The 19,909-nt window shown below is 51.3% G+C and overlaps 1 protein-coding gene across 1 annotated transcript in view; it reads left to right on the plus strand.

Moving 5' to 3' along the window:
* Window positions 1-19,163: 19,163 nt before the first annotated feature.
* Window positions 19,164-19,909, plus strand: part of DNAH1 (dynein axonemal heavy chain 1) — a 73,444-nt gene continuing 72,698 nt past the window's right edge. The window contains exons 1-2 of the mRNA XM_048958008.1: window positions 19,164-19,251; window positions 19,581-19,899. The gene's annotated coding sequence lies outside the window, so the exon portion shown is untranslated. The remainder of the gene's footprint in view (window positions 19,252-19,580; window positions 19,900-19,909) is intronic.

Genomic DNA, 19,909 nt, shown 5'->3' on the forward strand with positions numbered 1-19,909 from the left:
TGCTGGAGCACAGGGAATCAGGCAGTGCCTCTCCATCCATCAGAGCTCCCACTTTTTGCCAAGCACATTAGGGGATAATTAAGTAAAAATAGGCCTTCCGACCAGTGTAGCTCATTAAGGGCTAATTAAGTTAATTAGTGCCAGGTGTGGATTGCAGCGCTTGTGCGTGTGGCTGTTGTTTGCTGTAATTGCATTTGCTCAGCAGCTTCTACTGCCAGGCTGGAGCTTGGCCAGGGAGGAAGGCACTGGGTGCCCTACGCTGCTAATGAGCACCTAATGATGGCATCTGGGGTGGGCAATTAACCCTCCCCTCCTTGCAGCCCCTCAGCAGAGACCTCCCACCCCAAAGCTAAGGTATGTGTGGTCCTGTTGGTGGGGTCTCATTGAGTGTGTGGGAGAGAAAAGGACACTTGTTGTGTCAACTGTGGTGGATTCACCGTTCTGGAGGTGTTAGAGCAACACATCGATGTGGCACTGAGGTATGTGGCTGAGGGGGCAGGTGAGCACGGGTGGATGGGTAGACTTGGCAATCTGTAGGAGTCTTTACCAACCAGGATGATTCTGTGATAATCAAGGAGCATCACTGTGTCCCCAGGGGTCACAGGGGTCACTGTCATACTGAGTGGGAAGGGGAGAAGTGGCTGGAGGGGAAGCAGGTTGGGAGCTATTGTGCCCTGCAAAGATAAGAGCCTGTGGGTGACAGCTGAGGGCAGGCAGGAGGGATGCGCGTCCCCGCCTTGGGCCCACGTGCAGCTCCATTCAATGGCACCACAGCAAGCTGTGCCCCTGGGGATGGATGGCGAGGGATGGAGGGGGAGGTGGTGCCAAGCCTCAGCCTCAGGAGGTCCTGGAGAGCCGCAGGGGAGGTAAGAGAGGCGTCAGCATGCGCCAAGCATCCTGTGCCACTGAGGATGGCAGGATTCTTGCAGCCTCTATCTGGGCTCCTGTCTCGCTCCCCTTCCTTCTCCTTTTGCATAATGGATAGGCTGTGAGTAATGGGAAATGGCAGGCCAGCCACGCTTGCTGGCAGCCCCTTAATGAAGAATATGGAAATCTCATCAGTCCAATCAGGCCAGCAAATGAAACCGCTTTCCCTCGCCGATGTGAGCAGAAGGCTAACGACCCGCACTCACCGGCTCCATCCCTCTCCCAGGAAGCCCCCCCTCCTCCTTGCCTTGCTGACAACGAGCTGTGAACTTCATCTCCGCAGCAAGCAGAGCCCCAGCTCTTCTTTGCTGCCCCTTCACAGGGCCCGTGCTGTTCCTGAGCCTTTCTCCTGCTCCTTTCCTTCCAGCTCCTTGGGCTGTGTCTACCTCTGCAGGGACACGTGCAGCGAGCTGCAGAACAAAACCACTGGTTCCTCCCTTGCCCAACTCCTGTGGCGTTTTTCTTCCCTCTGAGCCTGGCAGTGGGAGGACAGGTCTACCTGGCCCTCCCTCCTGCTCCACTTCCGTGTGAGGCTTCTCTCTGAGCCACCTGCACAGTTCTGAGGTTACCACAAGCCATGTGCCTCGGCTGTGCATGGGCCCACCAGCCTGGCCTCATTCATAGTGGGACACCAGACACAGCCAGGACTGGGATCTCAGCCCATTATGGGATGTGCAGTGCTGTGCGTGGCTGTGAAGTGCCCGAGGCAGCCAGGCTCACCTCTGCCTGGGATTCCTTGCATAGACCATTTTGCCAAGATCCAATGGCAAACACCCTCTGCAGACCCTATCTGAGCCCTTTTGGGGACCTCGTGGGCTGCTCCTCGAAGAAACCTCCATGACGAGGTGGGATTCCCAGCTCTGTGCCAGAGGGCTCTGCAAGGTGGAGATGCCCAGCGAGGAGCAAGTGCTGCAGGGCTCCAAATGCCTAAAGAATCACACAGCAGAAGAAAGCAATCATATTTCTCCATAGAGAAGGACCTCTGGTCTTGCAGCTGGGTTTGCTGGGCCCAAAACAAGAGTGGGTACGGCTGCTTGCATGGAGTCTTGCACCAGCAGGTCCTGACCTCCCCGCAGCATCTTTTTGCTGTTGAAATGCTTCCTTTAGGTAGGGGAATGCCCTCAGACTGTTGGCTTCTCTGCTCAGTGTGCCTGCTCCGTGCTCTGCTGGCAGAGACACAGCCTCGTGCTGCTTTAGGGGAATGTTTAATTGCTGCCTTTCACAGCCAGTGCAGAGCTGAACTGATGGCGCGAGGGAGCACCGAGGTGGGTAAATGTTTTAATAAAATCCATCCAGGGCTACATTTATCTACATATAAATATACACATAGTGTATGCTCTTTGTTCAGCACAGGACGCTGGCTCGAGGCTGGAGGAAACCATTTGTTTCCATGAGTTATAAGATAATATCTGTGAGCACCTCTAACGAGCAGAGATCCGCCCGGCAGCGGGGCTGGAGCCAGTCCCGGCACAAGTTGTTTGCATACAGCAGTAATGATGCAAACGGGTGCTGCTCAACGTGCTGATCAACAGCAACCCGTTGAAATTAAAGGCTGAGGAGGCGCAGGAGCGCTGCCATAAACATTTATTGCAGCACTTCTGTGTATCATCAGCCGCTGATTTGGAGGCGATGGAAGCACGCGGCTGAAATGATGGGCTTTGTCGGAGGCTGCGATCGGCTGTCCTTGATGGATGGCGGTGGAAGCGATGCGCCGTGTTGTCTGCAGCACGAGGCTGAGCTTAAAGCGAGAAGGGGGGGTTTGCTGCCTTTATTACCACTGACCTCTCGTGGTTTCAGGGTCCAAGCGAGCTGCTGCTGGTGGAGAAAGCCAGCTTGGAGGTGACGTGCTGGAACAGCCCAGAGGACACGGGTAAATGTAGGTTCTGAACACGCAGCGTTCATCTGCTGGAGGGCTCGCACTGCTCCTGCTTCATCTTCAAGTGCATTACATTAACAGCAACAACTTGCCTACACCAGTAGCACTCACAGAGCGTGTTGCCCACAAAAGAAATGTGTGCCCAGCTCTGGGGCAGTGGCTGCTCCCAGCAGGGCAAGGCACAAACGCAGCACGTGGAGGGCAGAGCTGCTGCTATTGAATCGTCTCCTGGAGCACTCTGCAGCACTGGAAGAAAATCATTGCATGGATTCTTTTTTTTTCTTGCATCGATCTGAAGATTGAGGATATGGATTGTATTTTAGCAGGGAATTTCTGATAAAAATCTCTCTGTTTCTCTCTGCCAGCAGTGATCCCAAGGAAATAGTTTTGTGCTGAAGCCTCTGACTTATGGATCTCTCTCTGTTTTGTATCTGAAAGCAAGAGAAACCCACTGCACTCCAGCAGAGCTGCAGGTGCCGTAGCTCTGGCTGCATTTAACACCTTCAGTGAACTCCGTGCAGAACTGCCCTGTGCATGCTTGGGCAAAAGCAAGAGACAACACAACCACGTCCCAGCTTCGTGTCTCAGCCTGAGACATCCACGACAGCACAAAATTTAGCACAGCACTGGGCCCACGCTGGTTTCTTTCCCACTCCATCGCCACCAGGCTCTGTGATAACACCAGCCTCCCCAGGCACCCCCACTGAATCTCACTTTTCTCGTTCAGATGGGCTGCAGAAGGGAATTGCTTTTGTTTCCTCCAACACAAAGCTGGAAAAAAAAAACCAAACCCAAGGCTACATCAGTATGGCGGTCAGAGAAAAATGGGTTTCCTGCTGCTTTGTGTGTCCTAAAGCCTATTAGCTGCCTCTTGTTTTGCCTGGCAGGTGAAGCTCTTGTTGGCCTGATGAGACATCACTGGCACAACTTATGTTCCATCCTGCCACCGTTCCCTCTCCTAACGTTCAGCAGTTCGGCCACAGCAGAAAGCTTTGCCTTTGAAGAAAGGCATCGTTGGAGCTGCTGCATCAGCTCTCTCTCAATGGGACCTCAACCAGAGCCTGCTGAACATGGAGAAGTATAGAGAAGGAAAACTGCTTCCTCCAAGATGAGGTTAGAAACAGGGCTGGTAACTCTGCCTCTTTATGAGGGATGCCTTGAGGAGCAGCCCATGAGATCCCCCGAGGGTCTGGGCTGTGTCTGGAGAGGGTCTTTTCCATAGGGCTGTGACAGCCTTGCCTTGCTGTACGTCCCAAGAGCAGTGGCACAGAGCATTCTTTCCCTGGGGAGGTAACCTGAGGCTGGGAGTCCCAAAATTGGCCCCCAGGTGGTATTTTTCAGCCTGCCCAGCCAAGGCAGCTGGACAGCCACGTGTTATCCAGGTCTGTATCAAAGCTCACGCAGCAGAGAAGCATGGGCATCTCTTTGAATAGCTGATGTTGCCAACAGGTGATGTGTTGGTGGTAATGTTCTGGAGCCCTTTTCTTTATGCATTTCCAGACAGCCGTGTCCCAGGACGTCAGGAGGAGTTTGAGTCATTGGTGTGCATGGAGGAAAAGGGAAGATGGCATCTTTTTATCTATCATTGTTCTGGCTCCTGTTCTGCTACTGGGTTGCAGAGGTGCTTGCGAAGCCACATGCCTGATGGCACTGGCAATTTCCCCCATGTTTCAAACCTTCCCTAACATAATACCTTTCTTCCTTCTCTCTTGTGCCTTAAGGATCACTGCCTCAGTCCCTCCAACAGTCCTGTTTCCATCAGCAGTGGCCTTCTTGAAATTCACTCCCCATTTCGTCACACCCACTCCCTAACAGAGATCCAGATGCTTGTGTGCGTTTCCCTTCCCCTGAGCCCTCCTTCAAGGATGAAAACCCAGGTAATGTGAGTGCTAATCCTCCTAGGGGTGCAAGAAAAGGGACTCTTTCAGTGCGGCTTCAGTCTCAGGGGGTACTCAGAAGCTATATGCAAAAGCTTGAGCTCCCATGATGGAATTTGCCACTCTGGCCTTTTGAAAGGGAACCAGCACTTGGAAACTAAATCCTCGGGTAACCTGATTATGTCTGTGGGCATACTCTGCTTGACTGTGACCCAGGAGGGCTCACCTTAACAGAAGCTTTCAGAAAGAAGTTTGCAAAGACTGGGCTAAGGGAAGGGTTGCAGCATGTTTCTGTTTGCATTGACACATTTGCCCCATTATTCATGGCTGGTGTGCGTTTTGTTTCCCCTTGGTTCCCAGCATCCTTTATAGATGGGTTTTCATGCCTTCGAGGCAAGCAGCGTTGAAATGGTGCCAACCAAACAGTTCTCTGCCAAGAGGCAATTGTGCTCGCCCTGGGCTTCAGCTTTCCTTGGCTATAGTCCCAGGAGAAGGTGCCTGTGGTCCTCCCTTGTCTGTGCCGTCTCTCCTCTCCTCTGCCCCCCTCGCTAATTACTTCTTGAATCCATTGCTGATTTATTTATTTCTTTTTAATTAGACGTGATGGATGAGGAAGAGACTCAAAGACAAGTGCTACGAACACAGGTGTCCAAATCTCTTTCCTCCACCTCTTTGCAGCTGAAGGGCAAATCTATGGGGTTGGTTCCTCCCTCCAATCAGACTCCTAATAAAGCAGCTGGACAGAATAACTCCAAAAGGTGTACCCAGGGGTGAAGGAAAGCCACCAGCATCCCTCACCAGGCACAAGGACAAGAGACGATGGCCTTAAGATGTGCCACGAGAGGTTTGGGTTGGATATTAGAAAAAAATCATCTCTGAAAATGGTCAACCCTTGGAGCAGTCTGCCCAGGGAAGTGGTGGAGTCACCATCTCTGGAGGTGATCAAGAAATGTGGGGATGTGGCATTGAGTGACGTGGTCCAGAGCAGTCACAGGCATGGGTTGATGGTTGGACTGGATGATGTTGGTAATCTTTCCAGCTTTTAGGATTGAATGATTCTAAGGCTTTGGGGCTGCTGAGAGCTGCGGATCACTTGCTTCCCCTGATCAGGAGCAAGGTGCCCAGTCCCATAGGACTCATTCTTGTGCCCTTGCAGCCAAATGTGATCCTTGGGCTTTGTTTTCTGTTCATCTCCTCTGCAGAACTGACAAAACTCACTACTTGTTTCTCGCTGCAAGGGGAATAGTCTCCATCTCTCTGCTCTGAACACAACAAATGGAGCAGTGCAGGCAAGGAGGTGCTGGAAATGTCGTTGCCTTGCCAGCAGTTGGTCCTCAAAGCCCTTCACCCAAACCCAGCACTTGTCAGGAGAGGCCAGGTTGGATATTAGGAAAAATTTATTCTGAGACAGGGCAGTGAGGCATTGGAACAGGCTGCCCAGGGAAGAGGTGGAGTCACCATCCCTAGAGATGCTCAAGGAAACAACAGATGTCACACTGAGCGACATGGTCTAGAAAGGTCACAGGCACAGGTGGACGGTTAGACAGGATGACCTTGTGGTCTTCACCCCCTGAACGATTCTATGAGCCTAAGATTCTCTGATTTACCTTCTCCTGAGGCATTATGAGGTCTGAAGGAAGGAAGAGAGCCGTGCTAAGGGCGAGCTGCACCGATCAACCCACCGTGACTCTGGTCACAGGTTTTTGGGGGGCTGTCTGCTGCTAGGGGATGAAACAAAAGCAAAGCTCAGACAGCACCTGTGTGGCTCCTGCCCTGCAGCGCCAGGCTGGGAGGCTGCCACAGCTCTGCCTGGCAGGAGGAAAGCAAATTGGTGTTTGACGGAAGGCTTTCCCCAAACACAAACTAATGGGAATTCCTCAGTGGTGTCCCTGGGAGCTCCAGTATTGGATCTCGAGGCAGCCTTTTGTGCTCTCAGCAGGCAGTGGGTCCTGATGGGCCCTTTCCCAAAGCTCAGCACCGTGCTTGCTGCTGGCCTAGGGCTGGCTGTGGGCACCGGTGCTCTGGTGACCCTTTGTGCGGCCAGCGAGGAGCAAGGGAGGGTTTAGTGTGCAGCTGGAGGCAGGAGTGGGTGAAAAAAAGAGGAATAAGGGAACAAAAGGCGCTTTTTGGGGAGTTGAGGTATGTTTGCACGGGGAAGGGCAGGAATTTCTTTTCTTTGCCCAAAAGTCTAAAGTGCTTTCTTCAGTGCCTCCGTCGCTGCATGGGGCCCCGGTCAATAACATTCCACGCTTGCCCTGCGGAAGGAGACGGGCCAAGCACGGCGCGGCTGAATGAAATTCCTCTCACCTCACCCTGTAAACATCCCAAGAGCCTGGCCCCATTACTGCTGGGTACAAAAGTCCGGGGCTGAGGCCGAACAAAAGGATGGGGAAGAAAGTGCCGGTTGCCACGGCAACGCTGTCCAGGCCGCCTGGTTTTATCAGCAAGGGGCCCGGGTTTTCTGCCTGAGTTGCAGGAATCCGAGGCAATTTATTTCCACGGCAAGACCGAGGCTGTGGTGAGATCGAGGGAGGCCGGAGCTCCGCGTGGGCCTCGGTGCTGGCGGTGTCTGTGCAGAACAGGCCTGCTGCAGGTCACAGCATGGCGGCCGTCCCCCCTCGAGGTGCTGTGCCCAGCCCTCCCTCTTGCCTGCTTTACCCCCCTTGTCCCCACTTCCAGAGCCTCCGTGGGTCTGGTTTTTGTGGCAGCTTGAGAGTGAGGGTTCAGGAATTTAATTAAGGCATGGCTTATGGTTTGACACCCCAAAGAAATGTGGTGGCTCCCCGTTCCAGCATGGTCCTCTCTGCTCCCAGAGCATCTGACAAGCCCAATGGCAACGTCAGTGCCTGAAGGGCTGCGCTGCCCTTGCACGTCTCTAGCAAAGCTAATGCAAAGCATCGATGTGTCCCAAGCCCCAGGTGATGGCTGGATGTGGGATGTGATGGCACTGTGTTGACAGAGAGGGGTTCACCTGCAGGAACCTCAGTCCCATCCAAATCAATGTCCTCTCCTGCCATTTCTGCTGACAAGAGAAACGCTGTGCTAAGGACCTGGAAGCAGTAAAGTAAATTAGAAACAGTGTTAGGCGTAGAGGAAAGGATTATTCAGGTTAAGAAAAACTTCCCTGAAATGGTGTTTAAGCATTGGCACAGGTTGCCTGGGGAGGTGGTGGAGTCATCATCCCTGGAGGTGCTCAAGAAACGTGTAGATGTGGTACAGGAACATAGCTTAGTGGGCAGTGCTGGTGGCAGGTGGATGGACTAGAAGTCTGTTCCAACCTGAATGAGCCTGTGATTCTATCGCCATGGGAAATTCAGCACAGTAGATCTGCTAGGCAGCAGGTGCTTGTGATGTGGCCCCCAACCAATACTGCTGGTTGTAGGGGCAGCACGCAGGGTGGAGGAAGACAGTATGAAGTTGTAGGTATTAACAAAATGAAAGACAAAAGTTGGATATTTGAATGTGCTGAAGCCAGGACAAGGTTGCAGATCCCAAGAAAAAACGTGCCATACTGCAGGCCTGGTGGCAAGGTGTTCAGAGACAGAACCTGTCACAGAAGGGAAAGAACTGCACTGAAGATTATTAACGTAATTCCTTAGTTGTTGTCTTTTTGTTGTTTTGTTTTAGGGGGATGTGCGAGTGGGTTTGGAGAGTCTGCAGGATGGGCTAGGAGCATGCAAAGCTTTACTACAGAACTGCAGTGCAGAGTGGCTAAACAGCTGGAGGAAACCCAGCTAAACCCAGCTGGGTTCACAGAAAGCGTTCAACCAAGGCACAGCCTGCACGTCTCTGGTAACTAATTCTTTTGTCTAGGAAAACTTCTAAACAAATGCAGCAAGCTGTGCTTTATGTAGTAACAGAGAAATGACTAATTAAACTGAAGATGAGGTAAGAAGTAGAAGACAGGTCCAGAAGCTGTACCTTGAGATGGAGGATGTAGCAGAGCAGACAGAGTTCACCACTGGAGTTTCTCTGGAATCGATCCTGGGATCGATCTTGTTTATTCTCTCCATGAATGATGTTGTCATGAGCAGTGGAAGCGCTCAGGCTAAGCCAGCTGATGACGCCAAAGAGGAGGCACTCTGAATGCAGAGGATAAAGGGAGAGCTGGCTGTAAGCAGCAGACAACCTTGAACAGGAGGTGCAGAATGAAGCTGAAATCCAACAGCATGAAATGCAAGAGGAGACCCAGGGCTTTTTGTGATAGACAGGGAGCGTATCAGCTGGACGTGACTGAGGAGGAAGGAGGTGAACTTTGCTGTAGCAGTTGCAGATGATTATCAAGCACCAATTAGCTAAAGGCACAAAAAGCTAAATGAAGCCCTAGGGGGCCTGCGATATTTCCAGTAGAAGCAGAAAATTGTTAATTTTTCTGGACAGGTAGGATGAATTTTCACTAAGAATCTGTGCAGAAAAATTCTCCTTGCTAGGGAAGAGGCCAGAGATCCTGTTTCACTACCAGACTTGTGAAACAGAGTCTGCAGGGGTTTTGTTCACTAGTTGGGTCGCTACTCAGGGTGGTGGAAAGATACATGAGAGGCAGAAAAGCTGTACAAAATGATGGAGGATGCACACATAGGAGTGAGTGAGAGGCAAGCATTCCAGAAAAGCTTGAGTAGTATTTGGGAGGAAGGTACTGAGCAGGAGAGCAGGGATGCTCAGGAGCAGCCTCTCCTTAAACTAGGAGAAGAACTGTTAAGTAAGTTTCAGTAACTGAAACACCCAAGGAAGGATCGTGATGACCCCAAAGATCCCGTGTCCCCAGCATCTCCAACCCACCTGAAGGTCACTTCTGTCCTTGCATCCCCCTGGGTGCTCTGCGGGGTCACTTTGGCTCCTGTTCTGTCCCCTTCCCTGCCTGGAAACTGATCCCCACTTTATCTTTACAGAGGGAAAAAGAAAAGGAAAGCCAGCAGACGGGGCCTTTTGTACCACAAAGTAGATTAGGGGCCTCCCAGGGCCCTGCAGCCTGTGCTCAGCGGAGGGAGGGCTGGGAGGAGGGAGGGAGGGAGGGAGGGAAGGCTCCGCTCTCAGCCCTGCCTTTGGTCTGCTCCTTGCAAACTGTTTTCTGTCCAACTTCCTTCCTTTTTTTTCCTTTTTTTTTTTTCTTTTCTCCTTTTTTCCTGCTTGTCACTATGGATCAGCTTCTTGGGGATGAAGATCCTTTCTGTTCTTGCAGTGGATTTAACTCCTGAAACACGTGTCGTGCTCCCCAACTCCCATCCCGAATCAGGAAAGCATTCACCCAAACAAAAGCCAAATGCCCTTCCTAGGGGCAGTCAGGAAAAGGGAACTCTGTGGTGGTCTCTAGTCCGATGACAAAAGGCTTCTTGGACTACAGACAAGAAAGTCAGTGCTGCCTGGGATTATAGAAGCAGCTGTGGGTAGCAGGAATTAGCCACCACCTGTGTGATGAATGGACACGGCTCTGGTCCTGCAGCCAGGACACACTCCAAATGCTTGGTGCTACCTCTCTGTCTGGGTTTGACCCCACAGTTGCTTGCTTTATTTTTTGAACGACTGATGTCTCCTTCTTGTATCCTGTAGGAAACAAGCTGGTGCTGGTGGGTGCACCGAGGCTGGGTGGGATGACTTCCATGTGCCTGTCATTGGACATCTGGCTTTCAGAAAGGCTGGGCACCCTCAGCGTATCCCTCTTAAAGCACACCCTAAAATGTCCTCCTTTTAACCCTCTTGGGCTCAAGTGTCTCCTCTATAAAACAGCCACAGCAAAGCCCTATCTATGGCAAGGGCGTTGCAAAGCCAAAATCATTACCAGTTTGGAAGCATTCAGCTATTACAGTGAGCTCAATTGAGAAGCTCGTTAGGAGACTAATAATTTTACCTTCTTAGCAGAGATTGAATAATGTGCAGTAAGCCCTGCCTGAGGCTCCGTGCTCTGAACAGTGCCGTGGAAACAAAGTATTGTGAGAATGCTTGTTCAGTGCATGTCCTGCGAGCAGGATGAACCAGGGTCCTCTAGGAAATAGCTCTGTTGTGTAATTAACATTAAAATTAAAAATCTGTGCATTAAAAAAAAAAAGTAAGGTTTGTGCAGATGCCTTTGACCCTGTGCTTCTCATGCTGCAACCATCTTGGCCTTTGAGCAATTTGCATGTGCACGTGTGTCCATGTTTTGTTCCTCCATGGCCAAACTTTATAACCTATGCAGACATTTTGTATGTCTCCCAAACTTAGATGGTCTGCAGGGAAAACTCAGTGAAAACCACTGAAGGTGGGGAGCCACTGAGAAATTTGTGTTTTAGTGAGAAATGCTGAGACTGATTCTACTGAACCTGTGACAATGGGGTCTTGTTTTAGTGTTATTCTGCAAACTCAAAGGCTGCTTTGGGTGTTTGGAGGTGAAACCTGCTGTAGTAAGACAAGCACAGCAAGAGCAGCTTGAGTTTTGTCAGGAGATGTGAACAAACCGACTTTTCCAATCCTATTTCAGAATATCTTCACCATCTTGGGTTGGATCCAAAGACTGACCTCTTGTAGCACCACTGCTGGCAGCCACGTGTGGGTGCTTGATGTGTGATCCAGGCTCTGCACAAGTGGGCTGGGATTGAAGAAGGGTTAGCCTGCAGCACCTCAGTTGGCCATGGGTAATCAGCATCCATATGGAACAGCCCTCGTGAGCCCAGTTCACTCTTTTGCTTGCAGGTTGGTTTTTTTTTCCTACTGTATCAGCCAATACGGGATGTCTTCAAGGATACCCACAAAGGGAGGAGATCTGCAGGAAAAGCAATGTGAGGTGAGGATAGCAAAGATTACAGACTGAGCTGCTGAGCTTGGCAGAAGGAAACATGATGGTAATATAGTTCCACATAAGGGCTTGGAAGCTTGGAGCTTCTCACAGCCTGCAACATTCAGACTGGGGGAGAAAGAGAGATGGACAGAACTGGGGTCAGCAAACAACTCTGATGACTCTTCATAGCCACATATTCTACCAAGTCACTCTAAAGAGATGTGGCTGAGACTCAACATATTGGGTCAAAGTGGCACTGCAGCAGGTGAAGAGACACCCATGATGCTATTAAATGCCATAGCATATTCCCTGCTAAAGCTAGGACTGTCTCACTGTTGGGCCTGGGGCTTCTGGAGAAGAATAAGACAGAAATACTGGCCTTTACCATGCAAAACTGAATAAATCCAGGTATTTCCAGGGATGAGGAGAAAGAAATTCTCCAGACTGCGTTGTTTAAGTCATCCCCTTCATTTTTCTGGCCCTAAAACTCATAGCAATGTCTCTGTGCTTCTTTCAGCCATAGAGACTTAACTTTTGAGAACAAGAATGGTGGCTATCCTGTTCCTGGAGCTATATGTTTTTGCCTTTACAGTGTGAAAGTCCAGAAGAGAAGCAAGAAGCAGCAGCTCCCTACCAGGCCAGCCAAGAGCACAGGTAATCCCAGTCTAGGCAGTGCCCCCCAGTCAGGGCACAGTCCCACAGCATCTGAACGTGGCAGGCAGAGCCAAGCACAAGGGGACAGCTAGCTAAAGCTGGCTAGAGTATTAAAAGGGCCAGGGCCCTGGCATGAGAAGCTTCACAGCCTGACTGGAAGCAATAGAAATACCTTAAAGAACACAAGAAATAGATGTTGCACATGCTGCTGCTAATGAACTCTCCAATTTTTCCTGGTACCTCCTTGCATATTATATGCATCTGGGAAGTGGAGAGAACTGGAGCTGAGAATCAGAGAGCTCAGATCAACCCCAGAGATGCAGAAAACGTACCAGATGTGCCCAACATGAAATGGGATCTAACAGGGAAGAGGAGAGGGAAGGTAGAAGGGGATCCATTATTCATGAAGGCAATAGCAGTACAACACAGCCTCCGTAGACCCACGTGGCATTGGATAAGGTTACTACATAAACACAAGAAGCTAATGGCATGCAAAATTGGGTGCAGAAAGAAGAAAGACGATGAGTCCCTACCCTTCCCTTTTTCCCCTTTCCCTTTTTTTCCTTCCCTTCCCATTTTCACTTCCCTTACCCTTTCTCCCTTCCCTTTCAAGCAGATAGCACTCTCCTTAGGTGCATGCCAGCAGAAATAAGTTTCTTTGGAAAGCCTTTGGAATTTTGGGGGAAGATTTGGGAAATCAGAAGTGCACACAGCTCAGGAAAAGGGAGAAGCGGCTTCCCTGGTAGGAGTTACAGCAGGGAGGTGGTAGCAGAGGAGTAAGGGCTGCATGAACATGAATCACATCCAGAGGCTTCTGGTTGGTCTGCCACAGATGATGGGGTCCAAGAGCTTTGGTGCAGGCTTGATGGATTATCAGAGCTCCTTATCTCACTGTTATCTGCTCCTCTTCTCTGCCTCTCACTAACAGCGATCCTGATTTTATCAGGAAACCTATCAGGCCTTAGCACTTGCCTCAGATTACACTATGTATTTGTTATGGCTCTAGCTCTTCTCACAAAACAATGATTTGTGTTACATCTCCTGCACTTCCTGCTCTTCTCTGCTGCTTTCCCTCTTCCCTTCCCATGCAACTGGCTCCTGGTTGGCAGGCAGGTGGCTGGGCACATCTCACAGCTGGGTGTGTGAGCAGGTTGCTGTGTAACACTGGCTGTGACCCCAAGGAGGATGCATTCTGGCACTTGGGAATTAAACATCTGTTTGTTTGGGCAGGAGATTAGGCTCTGGCTTTGCACCTCTTGGCTTGGGAGCACACCTAGAGTGTACCAGAGCGTCTGCTGCAGAGGCAGCGGGGTGGCTGGTGGGGAGATGGAGGTGAAACAGGGAGGGAGTGATTTCCAGAGCAAGGGCTGCAGCGTTTATAGGTCATCATCTCCTCTGGATGTGTCACCTGCGAGGGTTTCTTAAGCAGTGCTCCTTAAATTGCACACGGTTAGCTCGACTGAGTTCCTGCTTCAGGTTGCAGCTATTATCTGTGCTGCAGCAGGTGCCTGAGCTCAGTCAGGGCTACGAGGTGAGGAGAGGGGCAGCATCCCAGGCACTTGGGCTGTTCACAACATGGTTGTTGTTGGAGGACATGCAACTTCTTGCATCGTTTTTAATTACATTCAGCTTTTCCGATACTCCTGCTGCATAAAGCCGCATGGCTGCATAAAGCCACCATCCTGCAGTGTTTGGGCCCTGCATCTGCCTGGGAGCCAGGTCCCATCTGGCTGTAATTACCAGCTTCACATCAGCAGAAAAATGCAATATTTGAACACAAATGTTCAACGTTTGCATTGCAAACCTCAGGACAGAAAAATCTTGATAATCAGCCTGCAGGAGAGGAGGTGGTGCTGTGCAGGTGAGCCCTGAGCTGTATGGCACTCAAAGCAGGACTCTGTGGGACTCACAGAGGAAGAAGAGCAGCACTGAGCCCCAGCAGCCCTTTGTGCCTCACGGCAGGCAGCAGCTGCCCACAGCCCTGCAACCCCAGCTTCTCGCTTGGAAAAAGAGAAATGGAGCCTGCTCATCCAAAGCAATCCCATCTATCCCATCCCATCCATGCGAGGTGCTCATCCAGACTCTCCAGCTGGTGGAAGCAGCACAGGCTTCTTACTCAAAGCAAGCCACCAGGATGAATAATAGCACGTGAAGGACTTGGGCAGCTGTCCCAGAGAGGAATGCAAGCGCTGTTTCCCAAAGCAACACAGGGAATTTACTCCAGTGGCCCTTAAAACCTAAGACTGAAAGCACAACAGGTGTGAGGTACCACAGGGTGAACCTTATCTCCCCCAGAGCAGGTGGCTGATGGTGCCAGGACTGCCTGGCATGGCCCTCTATGTGACAGTCCTGGAGGTGTTGGTCCTCATCCTGTCTTCTGCAGGGTCAGCTGTACTCAGCATTTTCTTTCCCTTTGGGGAAAAAAAAGCACACCTTGAGATGTCTTCCCTTCCTGATGCCATCCCATGGTCTCTCCTCCTGGGCTTGTCAAGGCAGGGCTCAGCCTGTCGCCACTGGTCATTTCATGGCAGCAGAGCAAATGTAGGGTACCAAATGCCTCCTCGCTGTCTCAAAGAGGGGTTCAAAGCCATTTTCCTGCCACTTGTGCACCCAAGGCGAGCAGCCTCACTGTCGTCATCGCCTTGGAGAAGCATTGCTCATCTCTGCAAACTTTAAAGCCGCATCCTGACAGACCAAAATAAATCAATCAATAAATAAATCGTCCGTCGCATCTACTGGATTCTGCAGTTTATTTCCTCGGTGCTGATGAAAAATAGTTGGATGCTTAGTAGCTTCATGAGACTAATTATGATAAACGGCCCCATCGCTGCTAATATCCGGCCATTAATTCCCAGATGGAGCTGCAGAAAATGTCAGGAATGGAAATGTCAGCTCTGTAAGAGGACCTGGCAGGTATTGAAGTGGGGACTGGAGCATCGGCAGAGGAGGCATCGGGGGAGAGGCAGGAATTGGCTGGATGGCAATACACATTTAGAAGCTGTACTTTTTCTGTCTTGATTGCCCGGTTTCTCCCTTTTATGTCTCTCTCAAGCAACGACATTACCATGGCTCCTTTCAGATTTTCAAGCTCTGTTCCCTACATTGGGCAAAAGAATCAACATCTCCCAAGAGTGACGCTTCCTTTGAGTGGAGGGAGCTCAACCTGAAGCTTCACTTCCCTGCTGAGACCCCAGAAATGTCACTTCATGTAAGGCTGGCGTGAGTCGCTTACAGCAGCACTGACCTGAGAATCCCCTGGCATGTGGCAGTGCTGGGGCAGCTGGCACCTGGGCCTGATAACTATGGCTGGTCTCTTTGGCCATCGTGGGAGGGTGCTATGGGACCGTTCCATCGCACCATTGCTTTCCACCAATCGTTTTTAATGGTTTTTCTGTGTGTTAGAGACAGTTCTTTATGGGAGCGTTCACTTCCAAGTGAGAAAGCACCCCAAGAGTAGATGAACCAGTCAGACAAATGATCTCAATGCCCACATATTGACAGCGCTGTGTTACTGATGGCAGGAAGTCAGGCTGGCACTTGGTGCAATAAATCAGCCAACAAACAAATGTCAGGGAGAGATGTTGTGAAGTCGATCTAAATCCAAAAATATGGGGTTGTCCTCTTGGGTGGAAAGGCACCACTCTGGCACATTGACATGCCTTAATCTCTGTCTCTGTTGATTTCTTCTAAGGCCTGGTGCAAAGAAATACATCCATTTTGATGTAGCTCATTTATTTTGTTCAGCCCATTGGCTGAAGGCTTGCTCTGCACAGCTTCTGCAGTGTTATTGTTCAGATAAGAATCTATTCCAGCTCTTGGCACTTGCTTTCGAGTGGAAAAAATCCAAGCAGGTTGGGGATTCCTTGATAAAGCGCCAGTCGGTTGAAAGAAATGCTTTGATAGGAATCCATTAGATTGAGCAATGCTGGTTGTGGGCACTTACCTGTTGTGAGAAGATAGAGCACTCAGCCTGACCAGCCTGCTCTAACACACAGAGCTGAACCAGGGCTCCCCACCCCCCGCCATGAGCACCGAATCACTCCTAGCAGGGAGCAGAGATGCCTCTGTCTCTCTGAAAATCTTGATGTTGCTCCTGAAGCTTGAGAGAAAATTTCCAGACCTTCAAGTCATTTCCCAGATCTTATTCAAGAAAAAGCACACGTCCTCCTGACCTCCTTGAACACACGAAGTCAGCTGGCTGAGGACCTCAGTCCCTGCATGTTGTCTGGGAAAGCCTGAGTTGTAAGACTGCTAGTATCTTTCAGAAATGGCTTGCAGTTCTTTTAGGATGGTTTTTGCCGGAGGCGGGTGATGTATTTCCTAGAAGAGAGCAGTTCTATCTATAGCCTCCTGAGTGTTGTGTTTTGCATGCTTGAAGGGTGTTTGTATGTGAAACTCTGAAATTTCTGAAGAGTGCCAGGAAATGTCACCTCTCAGGCTACATCCTCCCCAGTACAGACTGGGCATATTGGCTTCCTTATGAGGCAGAACCCACTACTCTTACCTGGGATGACTTGTGTCCCAGCCATCAACAGCCTCCTTTCGTCTGCAAGCACTCCTGTAGCCCTACAGAGAAGATAGTAGCACTGTGTTAGAGATGCTTACGGCCAGTTCAGCTAACAATAACCTACTACAGGCTTGCTCACCGCTGCTGAGAGCTCATCTTGCTTATCTCCTCCATCACCACCACTCCCTTCCTGTACAGGTGTGGTACTGACAGCTCTCACTGCCATCTTCCTGGCCAGCCCTGTGTTTTCCATGCACCTTTCTTGGAAATTCCTTTGGGAAGCCTTCTGGATGGACTGGTGGTGGGACGTGAGTGTGAGATGAGAAAGAATACTAACCAACATGAAGATTGCTCTGTCAGGGTCAACATCTCATCCTTTTCTTGAGGTTGCAGGAAAAAGTGGAGTCTGAATGCAAAGAATTTGCAGCTGGCTGGTGTGAACTGCTCCACCAGTTCCACACTGCATGAACACAAGATAACCAGCAGCTTGTTATGGAAGAGCTGCAACGAGTAGCAGGGGTATAAAGGTGAATCTGACTTGGTGTTGCCTTCCCAGAATCAAACTGTATCTTCAGGAGAAAGGCATCAAGCAAGATGCAGCCAGACCTCCTCCTGTCTCTCCCTGCTTTGTCACCTCCTCGTGGTTTCTTCTGTCAAATGTAGTTCACATTGTCAACATGTGGTGTTTTACTCTAAATCAATGCTCTCTTGTGTGTGGGAACACACGTAGGTGTGGAGACAGAGAAATCTAGGGCCTTATTCTCCAGTGGCCTCGTGTTTGGAGGATCATTTACACCTTCAGCAAAACGCGTGTGGGGTAGGTATGGAAACTGCTAAATCTGAAGATGCCTGCCACCCACGTCAGAGAGGTGCAAGTGATGAAACAACCAGTGCATCATCTCTGAGGTCCACACAAGTTGGGCATTTTGGTATTTTGTTATTCTTCCCATAACTAGAGGAAGGCTGCTCCCTGTAATAGTGAACTTGTGTGCAATGCACTGCCCTGGTATTTTCTGAGCTATCGGTTTAGGATAGATGTCTCAGAGCCAAAGGATTGAAAGGAGAGGGGAAGAAAGGTGGATGCAAAAGCTCGTGGACAACAGAAAGCAGAGGAGCCAGGCTCTTGTCAATGGAGCAGCACAGAAAGAGCAAACCACTAGCATGTGTCACAGTTTGCCTTTCTGGTGCCAATCCACATGCTAACCATCCCCTAAGTGAAACTGGTTTGATGGGGGAGACAAGAGCTGCCCTTCACTGTGGGTCAAGACTTTGCTTAGCCTCACTCATGCTCTTACCACCCCAATGGTCTTGTTGGTCAGATGGGGAGGGCGGTGTTTTCCTTCTCTCCAACCAGCTCTGCACTACAACCAGCTCCAGGTGAGTCGCTGACCTGGTCACTCCTGCTGGTTCTGCAGGAGCTCAGGAGCCTGTTTTCAGAGAACCAGTTTATTGGGAACTCAGCATCAGCTGTAAGTAGCGGAAGGTCTGTGGCCTAGAAAAAGCACACGGTAGAAAAGGAGCAGGAAGAAGCGTTGGAAGGAAGATAGCGTTGAACTTTTGGGGCCAGCATCCGAACTCAGGCTGAGATGAGGGGGCAGCACAGAGACACTCAGCAGCACTGCAAGCAGCTGCGCTGAAACTTTGGAAACTGCACAGGGTTTGGGTGCTCCCTGCTGCAACCTGGGGAGTGGGTCTGTAGGGAACCATGAGGGCCTTTTGAAGGCAGGTCAGGAAATGAAACCTCACTGCAGCACAGTGCTGGAGAGCGCAGTCAATCGCACACCTGTCTGCTTTCAGTTCTGGCCTGGCAGGTTTCTGAAGGCCCAGCCGATTGAAACAGCTCCGCTTTCATCTCCTGGCTCACTGAAGCATTTTGTGTCATGCTTTGAAAGCTCGGTCAGAAATGAAGCACGGCTGACCAGGGGGACAGCAAGGCCTGCTGTGAATCTGCACCCGCCGCAGGGGGCACAGGGCTGTCCCAGGAGAGCGCAGTGGAGCTCTCCCTTTGAGTCCTCTGGGCCAAGAGTCACAGTCTGCAATGTCACCCCTGGGACCTCCTGCAAAGAACCATAATCACATTACACTTAATCGAAGAAAGCCTTGATTAAATAAAGCACAGGGCCAGCGGCATAATGGAGAACTTACTCCTGGGGGTTTGTCCAGCAAACTTCAGGATGACACGAATCCCACGCCGTGCACGGTGAGATGCTCATTGCCTGGGTTCTGCTGCCTCCTGGTGGCACAGCCCCCTGCCCCGCTGCCGCACAGCCCCCCTTGCCCCCGGGACCACACGGGGAGCTCTGCTTTGTCCCCAGAGCAGCCAAACCTGTCCCTCTCTTGTAGCTTTGGGCTGAGTGTAGAGGGGGCAGGATGCTTCCCCTGCAGCCCTTTGCATTGCTGGGTGTCTCCCAGCTGAACCCAGTGCCACCTGCCCCCCACTTAGTCATTATATGTTCTCCAGGTGGAGTTACAAGCCCTGTAGGTGTGGTGGCCTAGGATGTCCATAGGTACATCAGCTCCACTATAAATAACCCCTGGGAGGCAGGTGGTCTCTGCTAGTGGATCTATGATGGCTCTGTAGCAATAGTGGCTCTGTGCTGACCCTGTGGTGGTGGTGGCAGCTCTGTAGTGGCAACGCTGTCCCTGAGATAGCTTGACGGTAGCTGCTATTCCCTTTTGATGACACTGGTGTCTTCGTAGTGGTGTTTTGGTGACAGTGGTTCTTGGGTGATGGTGGGAACTCAGAGGTGGGCTGGTGGTGGTGGTGGCACTCCATGGCTGTGCTGGGCTCTGTGGTAGCAGTGGGGGCAGCCTGGGCTGTGTGGTGGCTGTATGGTGGCAGAAGTGTTCTGTGGTGGCTCTATGGTGGCTCTGCCAGTGGTTGTGCGGTGGCTCTGTAGCGACAGAGGGGCTGTTGATGGCTCTGCACTGGCAGAAACGTTCTGTGGTGGCAGAGGGGTCTCTGTAAGCAGTTCTCTGTTGACACAGGGGCTGTCTGGTCGCTCTGCGGCGGCTCGTTGCTGGCAGACGCGTTCTGCGGTGGATCTCTGGTATCTCCGTGGTCGCTCCGACGTGACCCCGTGGCGGCACAGCGGCTCAATGCCACCCGTCCCGCGTCCCTCCCAACCGCAGCCGCCGCTCGCACGGCCCGGGCGGCCCCGAGGAGCCCCTCCCGACGGATGGTAGCGGCCGCCCCTCCCCTAACGACGGGACGCCGGTTAGCAGCGCTCAGCAGCGGCTCTCCTCAAGACGGGTACGGCGGGTCGGATCCGAGAGGGCCAGGGGAGCGGAACCGGGCTCGGGTTCGGTGAGCCGGA

Source organism: Lagopus muta, chromosome 11 (assembly GCF_023343835.1).
Source record: "Lagopus muta isolate bLagMut1 chromosome 11, bLagMut1 primary, whole genome shotgun sequence".
NCBI lineage: Eukaryota > Metazoa > Chordata > Aves > Galliformes > Phasianidae > Lagopus > Lagopus muta.